This window comes from Meriones unguiculatus, chromosome 3 (assembly GCF_030254825.1).
Source record: "Meriones unguiculatus strain TT.TT164.6M chromosome 3, Bangor_MerUng_6.1, whole genome shotgun sequence".
Taxonomy (NCBI): Eukaryota; Metazoa; Chordata; class Mammalia; order Rodentia; family Muridae; genus Meriones; species Meriones unguiculatus.
In genome coordinates, this window is record NC_083351.1 from 159,570,774 (window position 1) to 159,582,707 (window position 11,934).

The 11,934-nt window shown below is 39.8% G+C and overlaps 1 non-coding gene across 1 annotated transcript; it reads left to right on the forward strand.

Annotated features, from left to right (window-relative positions):
* Positions 1-8,028: 8,028 nt before the first annotated feature.
* Positions 8,029-8,194, forward strand: LOC132653281 (U1 spliceosomal RNA). The gene has a single exon (XR_009591058.1). It is a non-coding gene; the product is annotated as a U1 spliceosomal RNA (small nuclear RNA).
* The last annotated feature ends 3,740 nt before the right edge of the window (positions 8,195-11,934 follow it).

The window sequence follows — 11,934 nt, forward strand, 5'->3', positions numbered from 1 at the left end:
TTGGGAAAGAATTTTCTGGTGTAATACAATCCCCCGTGCACAAGAAAGCATAATTACAAGACTCTGAGTAAATGCCATTTCTTCCGAGAAGATGGGTTCTAGAGATAGGATTACCTGCACTAGCTGCAACAAGCCCCAGGGAAGGGTCTGAGCCTGGTCTCAGTCATACAGTGCAGAAGTCATTTTGGCTATTGCCACCTCTGGTCCTGGTTGTTGGAGTTTGGGAAGCCTCTGGCTACACTAATATTCTAAGGGTCACTTAGACTATTAGGTATTTCCAGCACTGGTTGCAGGACCTTGGGGAAGCCCTAACTGTAAGGGTCAATTACATTGCTAGCCACCTCTGGTCCTGGTTGTGGGAGCCTGATGCATCCTGGCCCAACAGATAACAGATTCCCAGGCTGTCAATCACTTTCAATTCCCAGATTTCTAGATGGAAGAACAGGTATTTTACATCTTTCCCATTGGAAGATCCTGTGTGTGTGACATTCCAGGTCTCTCCAGAGATCTTCAGGTGCAAGGACCTTCATGCTATGCTCCCAACACAGAATACCAGGAAGCTTGCTGTGAAACAGTCTTTTCTAGAAATGGCTGCAAAACAAGACTGGAACAATGGCAGTATCTATCAATGGGCACATTATTGTAGAAGTGGGGAAATTTAGATAAATGACTCCTGGGAGAATTAAGCCTCACCCAGGGATGAGCCCTCTTACTGCTTGTCCAATGCAGTGGTTAGCCTTGACACCATCTACACAAATAACAAAAACTGACTCAGCATACATTTGTTCATACACATACGTGTGTGTGTGTGTGTGTGTGTGTGTGTGTGTGTGTGTGTGTGTGTATGTGTATGTGGCAAATACAACCAGGGCTGGGGAGATGACTCAGAGGTTAAGTAGACTGGCTGTTCTTCCAAAGGTCCTGAGTTCAATTTTCAGCAACCACATAACCACATTGTGGCTCACAACCATCTATAATGAGACGCCCTCTTCTGGCCTGCTATCTCACATGAGGGAGGATAATGTATAAAGAAAAAGAAACTATCAATTTGAGGATGACATTGGAGTTCAAAAGAGGGTAACTAGGAGGGGCTAGAGGGAGGAGAGGAGAGCAAGGGGAAAATGATATAATTCTTTCTAAAGTTAAAACATTAAAAAATAATAAAAGAAATGGATTGCATTCTTAACATAAAACAAGAATTATAAAAAAAAAAAAAAAGAAAAAATTAGATTCAGTTAATGGAAATTCTTAGGCCCACACTCGACTTCTTGCCTTCCCCTCTTGCCTTCTCTGCATAGGCTAACCTACTATATAAAATAGAGGTAAGACACGAGTCACCCTTTTAATATGATCAGACTGATCAGACATTTTAAACGGGCTTCAAGATAAAGACCTGATGAAGATGCAAAATTCAGCGTCTGTCTGGCTACAGATTTTACAGACAAATGACCTACTGACTAGCTCTTTGACAAATCCAGTCAATAGTTTCAAATTCCACACAACCTCAAAGGATCTAAGTCCAGTCATTTCTGTTTTGTTTAGCACAGTAGATGAAGCAGGATTGTGAAAAACAGTTTGCTGAGTGGTGGTAGATTGTAAAATCAGCTGCTACTTGGGCAACAATTAAAGTCTGAAAATTAATAGGATTAATAGGATTAATAGGATCCTTCATGGAAATTCAAATTTCTATAGGATTCTGTTTGACCATGGGTACAGCCACTTGCTTCACAGACTACATAAGCTTCCATGCATGGCTTTCTAAAATTACACCTGATTTTTTTCTATATAGCACCTATTAGCATTTATTCACTGTTTCTCATCCATATTCCCAAACCTACTCAGAAATCTAATCAGTCAAAACCTAGTCGGGAAGGAAAAGAGAACAAAGAATGTTTTGAGTTTTTATTGGAGGCAAGGGAGTTGAAGATGACCCATACTGAGTTAATTGCTTCTGAGGATTTCTGGAAGTGCCACTTGCGCATTTTCTTCCTACTGACAGAATTTGCAACACTGACAACTGGAATTGTCTTAAGCATGACTCTGTAATTTATTATCTCTCTATCCCTTTCTCCAGACTTATAAATCTTTCAGTAATTGATTTCCTTAAGAGAAGATAGTGAGGTAAAATTTACAGGTTAGTGGCCTTGAATTTGAAGCCTCATGAAAGGGTGGGGAGGGAACAGGATGACAAGAGCTGTTCAACATGTCATATATCCAAGAAACTCTAGAAGAGTCAAGGAAATTAAAAGTACACACACACACACACACACACACACAAAAAAAAAAAAAAAAAAAAAAAAAAAAAAAAAAAAAGAGGAATTAGGCTCCAGGTTCCAAAACATGGAAGAAGAGTTGCTAAAAACTTGACAACAAAGAATTCTGGCAGTCTTAAAATGAGAAGGGCTCTACTCTGGTCATTATAACCCTGTAGCATGAGGAAGAACTTTTGTGACCTGCAAAGTGAAGGCGTCAAAGCTCTTGGCCTCTAAGGGTCAATCCATCTATCAAATTCTCTCTTGTTTCTGAAAGAGACCCCGCCACCTCCCTGTCAGTCCAGAGTTCCTCCTTCTTCATACATTTCCCCATGAATTTTCTCCAATTTCCTGATCTAACCCTGGGTAAATATTTTCTCTCCTCGGACATTCAAACTGCTTGGTAATTAATGTACTATAATTGGTTAATAATAAAAATGTTCACAGATAGTAGTCAAATGATGACCCTTGCCACAAGTAATAGCATTTTAAGCATAAATGGATTCCCAAAGACGAAAGCATTATGAGCTAAAAGATTGAAATTATAATGATGAGATGAGAGGAAGTAGACTTAATCTTTAATGCACAAGTAATAGTCTACCCTGCTCCTCATAAAACTGTCCCAGATGATTTGTCTGAAGTAAGAAGTTCAAAGTAGAAAGAGCTAAAACAATGCCACAGTGTCAGCATTATTAGCATAGCTTGAAAGTAGACTCAGATTTAAGTGCCTTTTGCTACAAAGTGCTTGGCAGATTCACTGGGGGCAGGTTACAGTCCTCGTCCAGTTTTCTGTGTTCTTAGCTAAACTGTCCCACAGTTATGTCAAAGACTGAAGGAAACAAGACATCAGTCACATGGTATACAATGTTTGCCATGTACAATGTTTACCTTTTACCATGGTATACAATGTGACAATGTTTCCTACCTTTATTACTGTTAACTCTTTTCTGAAGAATCAGCAGTGATCCCAAATCTCATGACCTGATGCTATTATTTATCCTGTACTGGGAACTATTAGAGATTTGATTCTTCTATAAAATGAATTTATACTTTAAGATCACTAGCGATAAAACACACTGGATTAGCCTAAAAATGTAGTTGCATTTGCATAAATAAGTGGTAGAATACTGCTTTTCACCCTATTTCTTTTCAGTGATTTGTAACCCACATCAGTGAAAATTTTTCCTAAGTCATGAAAATCACCAGTTTATTCAGAAAAATTCTAAATGCCAGACATAGATTTAACAAAATGGAAAAGGACTGAACCTGGGCTCTGAGTCAAATTAGGACACATAAGAAACTAATCTAAACCACTAGATTCATACACGTCATTAGCCCTTGGACCTTACGTCTTTGGACTATTCTATATATCACTATGATAGCACTACTTTACTATTTTAATGTTCCATTCAAAGCTATAGCTTTTATCTTTAAGTTTTTATACCTTATCTTTGATGAAATACTAATTATAGGACAATGAACTCAAGAGAGTTTCCTCTACCATCAAAACCCAAGAGCAAGCCTCACACAGAGGAACTTAAGTGTACAAAGCAAGAAGGCCTTATGCCTTCTCCAAACATTCATCTTCAGGGTCGAAAGGGTTCCCCATTGCTAACTCTAAGAAGTCCACCTTTTTAAGTAAGACCTAATGAATGTTTGGATTTCCTCAGTGTCTGTTGTTATGTCCCCCTTATCTGTTTTGAATTTGCTGATTTGGATAGTTTCTCTCTGCCTTTTAGTCTGCTAAGGGTTTGTCGGCCCTCAGGTGAGCCCTTAAGTTGCTTGTATAAGATGTCTTGAATTTCTTTATGAAGGCACTTAGTGCTATGAACTTTCCTCTTAGCACTGCTCAGATGTGACCTATTGGCAGCTCAGTCTCCATATGGATCTCTGAGTGAGGGGAGCATGGGCTGTCTGTATCATGAACTCAGTTGACTGCTCGCTCAGTTGATCACTTGCTCCTGAAGATGCAGCCTTGCCAGGCCAGAGAGGAAGAGGATGCAAGCAGTCCTGTTGAGACTTAACAATCTATGGAGAAATGGCAATAGTGGAGAACTCCCCCTTTCAGCGGACTAGGGGAAGGGGATGGAGGTAATAGGGAAGGAGTCTGGGACTGGGGGGAGTTGAGGGAGGGGCTTCAATCAGGATATATAATGAATAAATTGTGAAGAAAAATAATAATGTTGAAAAAAGAAGTCAACATAACCTTATGCTAGCTATAACTCCATTGCCAAGTGAGAAGTAAAAATGACAAAAATAAAACTGGAGTGTCATAGAACACCCCTACCCCTTCCTCTAGCCTCAGCACTGATGGCCAAAGATAACCTTGGGACCATCAAAACAATTTCTTTTTTTTCTTCTTCTTCTTTTTTCTTTTTTATTTTTTGAGGAAGCTTCTATGTCAGGACATATGCCTGAAAGTATACCCATAACTGCAATAACCTTTGTGAGAGTATAACATGTTTGGAATATGTGTGGACATGGGAAAAGGGGGGAAAGGCAGAGGGCAGCAGCTGAAATTCTGTGAGGAGAGAATTTTGTTCTAAAGAATAAGAAGAAATTAATATCGTAATATAATATTTTGTTTTTATTTATTATTTGAGAATTTTATACATGTATACAATGTATTTCAATCATTTGTTCTTTACTTTCTTGCTCCATTGCCTCTAGGTTCTCCTCACTCCCAGAACATCTCCTGACTTCATAACTCTTATTTTTTTATATAACCCATTGAACCCAGTTAGTGCTGTCTTTATACTCATGAGTCTGAGCCACCCATGAGCATGGATCAACCTAACACACACACACAGACACACACAGAGAGAGAGAGAGACAGAGACAGAGACAGAGACAGAGACAGAGACAGAAAGCCTGTCTTATCAAACAATAAATCTTAGCATGTTTCTATCCAAAATGTATGCAGTGGGAAACTACGCTTTAAACACTTCCAGGACCAAATCCTTCCAATACTGCTCTAGTCCATGCCATCATTACACCGTGTCTAGATGACTAAAACATTTTCCAGGGTGGTCTTCTTGCTCTTGTGACTTCTCAACACTGCAGCAGCAAAGAGTCTATGAAAACTTACAAGTCAAATAAATTCACTTTTTGTTTCAAATCCCTTCAATATCTTTCATCTCAGTTTAAGACCCAAAGTTTGTGTAATCTTTCTACCTCCCTCCCTTACCTCTTTTCCTATAAACTTATTTCCTTACCTTCTTACTTTCTGAGTGTCTCACATCAATGGTTCGCTATGGTCAGGTATGTTCTTCTCCCACATATGCACATGACTTTTTCTTTCAGTACCTCATGCACTATCTTTGTCAGATAATCACATCCTATGTAAGTTTCCCCTGATCACCATATTTTGACAATTAGAAACCACAAAGCACTTGTTTAGGCACAGGCCTTTAATCTCGGCACTTAGAAAGCTGTCACAAGATCATCAGTTCAACCTGTGGAAGAGTGGAAAGAGGAATTATAAGAGCCAGAGGAGCCAAGGATACCAGGAGAACAGAGTCAACTAAGTGGGGCTCACAGAAACTGAAGCAGCAATCAAGGAGCCTGCATGGGTCTGCACTAGGCCCTCTGCATATATGGTTACTTAGCTTGGAGTGCTTGTGTGACTCCTAACCATGAGAGTAGGGTTGGCTCATACTCGTTTGCCTGCCCCTGGGACATTTGTCTTCTTACTGGTTGCCTCATCCATCCTGGAAATGAGTGTTTGTGGCTACTACAAAACTGTACATCAAGGTAGTGGTGAAGAATTTCCCCTTTCAGTGGACTAGGGGAAGGGAATGCGGGGAAAACGGAGTGAGGGTAGAACTGAAGGAAGTTGAGGGAGGGAGCTTCAATTGGGGTACATAATGAATAAATTGTGAAAAATAATAAAAATTAAAATTTTAAAAAGTTAAAAAATCTATACATCAAGATATTTAGTGGCTTTCTATGTAGCTGTCTATTCACATAATTAACAAATTTAATTTCCATAATGAACCTAATAAATAGATTACATTATGTCTGCATTTTCTAGACAAATAAATTAAGATCCAGAGAGGTTAATGAGGTTTTGATCATGCTATATCAAAATACACAACCTTAATGTGTGAAAAAATTAAATGAAGAAAACCTTTCTCTCCTTCCCCAAAACCCCCATCCACAGTACATGTGATTAAACTCAGAAAGAGTTCTCTACATGGAAGCAGGCCATAAAACTAAACTGGCATTACCCACTACCCATAAGACCCTTACATGAGAGGTACACAATCTAAAGACATGGGCATACAGAAAAAGCTTACAGATGAAGGCCTCGCTAAGGTTCCCCTCATTGTCCTACCAACACGTCCTTCTTTCTTTGTCCATTGCTACCTCTCCACAAATGTCACCTTTATCAACTGGCATAAACATACACACAGAACCCTTTCATCCCTTTGGCTATTTTTTTTTTCAATGCAGTTTATTCAGGAACCTTGAACAATCATCTGACCCTGGGGAAAGCCAGCCCACAGCTTAAATAGCCTCTGGGTAGCCAACCCCAGCGTGCCATGTGGGCAATGCAGATAGGTCCACATACATGGAAGCAAGCCAGATCCTCAGCCTTAGCCAAATGTGGAATTGTTCGTGACAGAGAGCACTCACCATCTGGAAGGTGGAAGGCGGAAACCAGCTCCATCTTTCAGGCGCGGCATTACGCAGCTCTCTACAGTTCCCCCTTTTTGTTTTAGACGCATCAGGCAAGAGTAGAGGTCTGATCTCTGATATTAGAAATAAATTGGGACTTTGTACCGATGCTCATTTAGGTGTCATCCACCCAAAGAGCATCAGACCCATCCGATACCTTTTTCTCAGAGGCGGGACCTGGGGTATCAACCCGCATGCAATCAGACATGCTCTTCTCTGGGTCCAAAGCGGCTGACCCTGAGTGCAGTGCTTAAAGGCAACCACGTTGCAAAAAGTTAGATACATTTGCATGCTTTTCTCTTAAAAATATGTGTTTTGTGACACAGATCTCAACCATGAACTTAATGATGAAAATGAAAGATTAATTTCTCTCTAAGTTATTGAACATTCTCACCATTACACTAGGGGTAGAGAACATACAAAATTATATTTATCTTCTATAGGATCTGTTTATTCTCTGACATTTAGAGAAAAAAAATCATTTTTTTCAAGATTGGGATAAGAATTGTAATTCACATATACAAAGTCTAAGGTTTAGTCTAGTGTAGACTTCCCATATCCCTCAAGAACTGATACATTAAAGGTTTGGGTCTCTTACTGTGGCACCACTGAGAAATGGTGGCACATTTAGGAGGTGAGATCCAGTTGAAGAAAGCCAGATCCTAGGAATATTGCTGAAAGAAAGATATTACAAACACAGCTCCTGCTCTCTCATTCAGGCCGTGTTCCAGCCTCCAAGAAGTGTACCACTTTGTTCAGTCATAAGTCCTCTCTCCAGAAGGCACTGCTTCACACAAGGTCCAAAAGCTAGGGGACCCGGTGAACAAGGACTGAAACTATGAGCCAAAATTATTCTCCTCTAATTTGATCTCCTGGGTTATGCTGCCGCACTCAGGAAACGCTGACTGGCGTGTGGCACTCTTTCTAACTCTGGTATGTCGGTTCAGGGCGGCAACAGTTAGGTTCTGACTGCCGAACATCTAGAGTAAAATGTGATACAAGAACTATGAAAGCTTCTTTCTAAGTCAAGTGCTCCGCTATGCAGTCCCCCATCTGTGCTTTGATTGGCAGCATCACATTTAAAAGCGACCTTCAAATACTTACCTGGCAGGATAGGTTCCGTGATCACAAAGGTGGTTTTCCCAGGGTGAGACTTATCCACTGCATTTCAGTTGTGCTGAGCCCTGTGATTTCCCCAAATGTTGAAAACTCAACTGCATAATTTTGTGGTAGTGGGGGGCCTACGTTCATGCTCTCCCCTGAGAAGAAAAAAAAAATAAGCAAGTTAAAAAAAAAACCTTCACAGATGAAAATTAATCTTTTCTGTCTATGGAAAAAATAATTTTAGTTTGTTTCTATTGTTGGCTTCTCGGCTTAGCAGTCACATTGTGCAAGCCTGTTTCAATGACCCTGTAGTCTAACAATGTGCACATATTTGTTTTCCAAGTCAAAGGGGGAAGGCATTATAAACCACTCAATATTTGCTTTATTTGTCCAAGATTCTAACCTCCTCATTTAAGCTGGGAAACTTCACTATGGAGAAATCTTTACGCCCCGGGCCTGCTGACTGCCATAAGCTCTGCATGGGTACCACGGAGGAACCAGCAATTAGGCTCCACACAGCGACTCTCAAACGAAGAGGGTAGATTGATGTCCCCATTTGTGTTCCAGTGCCCCAAAATACTATCACAGCATGAGCAGCTGCCTGAGAGCTCCACCGAATTTGTATTCAGGAAAACAAGCTAAAAGGTCACCATGCAACGTGCATATATATTTATAATGGAATTGGTATTTGCTAATCGATAAGGAGAAATGCTTCTTCCTTATAGTAACTTTACAAACTTTTCTGCAGAGAGCCTACAGTCAGCCCTGGAAAACCTTTACAGACTGCGCTTCAATATTTTCTTGGATGCTTAAGATAAAGGCTGTTCAAACTGCTCATCTATCTATTGACTTTACAATTTCCATGCTAAGATTAAGATGTCATATCAAAGTACTAAGTTTTCATACCAATTAAGGAGGAAAATGGTCACGTCATTAGCAAAGCATCATTTTTGCAACACCCCATCAGCTTCTCAACAAACCTCTGCTTGGCCTTAGGAAGGTTGAGAACCACTGATGTCAGTGGTTCTTTGATGCGGTTCTCAACCTTGCTAAGGCTGTGACCCTTTAATACCGTTCCTCATGTTGTGGTGACCCCCAACCATAACATTATTTTGTTGCTACTTCAGCTACTTCGTAACTGCTGTTTTGCTGCTGTTATGAATCATAATGTAAATATATGATATGCAGGATATCTGATATGGAACTTTCAAAGGGATCTCAGCCCACAGGGTGAGAAACACTGCACCGTGTCGTCTGATAGGACCGCTTCACAGAATCCACATCCTTCCAGTCAAGTGTCTCCTGTCACCAAGTACAGCTCCTGTACCTGACGAACATTCTGGACCATATACTTTCTCCCACTTTGTCCATACCACTGCTGTCTGCTGCTTTCATTTCATCCTCTCTCTCCTTCAGCAACCCACTCTCATAGTCCTTTTTAGAGAGTATTTGCATGGAGCACATCTCCAATTTTTCGAGTTCTCACAACGGAGAACATAGTCTCTTAATGTCATTAGTCACATAATCTAAGCCATACTCCCACTTCCAGGAACACGACATCCTTGACTGATATTGCTTTACAAAGCTCAGCCACTCCCTCCCCTGGCCTCAGCCCCACTCATTTATTTTTCCACAAATAGAGCTCTCTTAGCACTCACTCTCTTCTGCTCCTTATAAACAGTTATTAGTAAATACCAGCTGGATTAAATTTGGTTTTATTCTTTTCCTAATTAGGTTTTTAGTTACTTTGGGTTGTTAATGCATTTCTCAGTATCAAATGGGATTTAGTTTCAGAGATGAGTGCCTTTGGAAAGTATTGGTGTGGTAATGTATGACATATTAAGTTAGTGGATGGGAAAAATTAGAATGAATGAATAGTAGACAAAGATTTAAAGGTGTTATAACAGCACCCAGTTAGCATAAAACTATGGGAAATCTATCTCTAGCATGAGTCCAAGAACATCAAACGAGTATAAGAAGAAAAATACCTAATTAGCCTACATTATGTGCAAAATGTGAATTGCTGTGAGGAATGGTGGCTACAATAATGAAATACATGGGATGGCTGTGGAGTGCGGGCAAAAGAAAGGGGTTGTTAAGAAGCCATTGTGCCTTTAGCACAATTATCAGGCAGTAACATTCTACCCATGAGGAAGAGATGATTAAGTTGAAAATTTTGTCACTTCATAAGATGTTTTGGTTTAATTAGCAAAAATGTCTTGTAGTGAGGAATGATGGCTTAACATTCCATATACAATTGAAATAACTTTTTAATAAATAATTTCAATTAATTATTCTGACAAAGTTCAAGAACTCCTTATTCTGTCTCATAGATTGATAAAAATTATAATAGAACAAAACATTCTGAGAATTTTTGAACAGCACTTTAGGTGATTACAATGATAATAATCTATGTACATCTTAATTATAACCCTATTGGGAAATACATTGGCGCTGTGTATAAAGGCACAAGTTTTGCTCTCAGGGTAGCATGTCACAATCACTGACCTGCCATTCATTGTCTATGTGTCTTTGGGTTAGAGCCATAGTGTCTTTATGGGACTCTCATTGCTTATATATAAGATACACCACACAGGTTTTGTACATTTAATAATACGGTGTGCGTAAATTAACTGTTCCATAAGTTAAATTGTTAAAACCATTAAGAAAAATGATGTCAGAATCATTCTAAGAGTAATCTGGTCTCTTAAGATGATTCATTCAGTAAAAGTACTTGCCTCACACACACACACGCGCACACACGCACACACGCGCACACACACACACACACACACACAAGCACACACAGAGACACACACACAAGCACACACAGAGACACACACAGGTTCATGAGTGTGTACACATAAGTGTGTGTGTGTGTGTGTGTGTGTGTGTGTGTGTGTATACACACACCAAGACACAGTGGACAAGATTGGCATTCAACAGAAAACTGACCACAAGAGAAAACTCTCTGCTCCTCCCATTCCCCTTTTTTTAAAAATCTCCCCCACTTTCTAAGCTAGCTGGCAAAAGGTACTATCCAAAATGATGAAGCCCCTCATCTAGGAATGTGGCCAAATGCAGAAAACTGAGCAGCACACGGTGGGCTATTAATCACACACGGTTTTGCAGAGTTGAATGCAATATTATGAATTACCCATTAAGTATTAACAGCAGAATGAATTAAGGAAATTGTCCATAATATCTAACATTTTCATTATAGCATAATGAAAACTAGTGTCTCTAAATTCTGTTTCTAGGAAAAAAAAAAAACTGTCCAGTATAGCGTGGTTACTTTTAAAAATAGAAATGCTCTTTACTTTTTTAAGAAACAAATACAATATTAACATATCCCAGACTTACTCTAAAACACTGTTCCCTGTTTCCCACCCAAGAGATCTAAAAGTACCATAAAAACAAACAAACAAACAAACAATAAGGTGCTTCTAGAACGCTTCGAGCTATGATGACCCTAACCTGGAAACTCAAGATTGTGAATAACAAACAGGTTTGCCAGGACAAGTGTGACGCCCATCACAGCAAAAGGCCCGTGGCATCAAAAACTAATGGTAGAACACCACATCCTTGCCTGGGGTGCAGCAGCAGCTGTCAGGCCAGCATGGTGTATAAGCGCGAGCCACGGAAAGCCTGTGTTCGAGTGTAGTCAACGGGCCCACTGTGCTCCTAGGAGCTGTGGCAGGCACTTCAGATAGCATCCCTAATTATTATTTAAATGAAGGCAAGGTGATTAATGATATCCTCTCTCATTTTTTTAAGTACCAAATATGAAGCCAACCCCACATAAATTTCTTTACCTTGCAGACTGAGCAACACTGTCTCATTATAATACATTTCCATAAATCACACAGGATTGCATGGGGAAAGCAGCAGTCTCTCC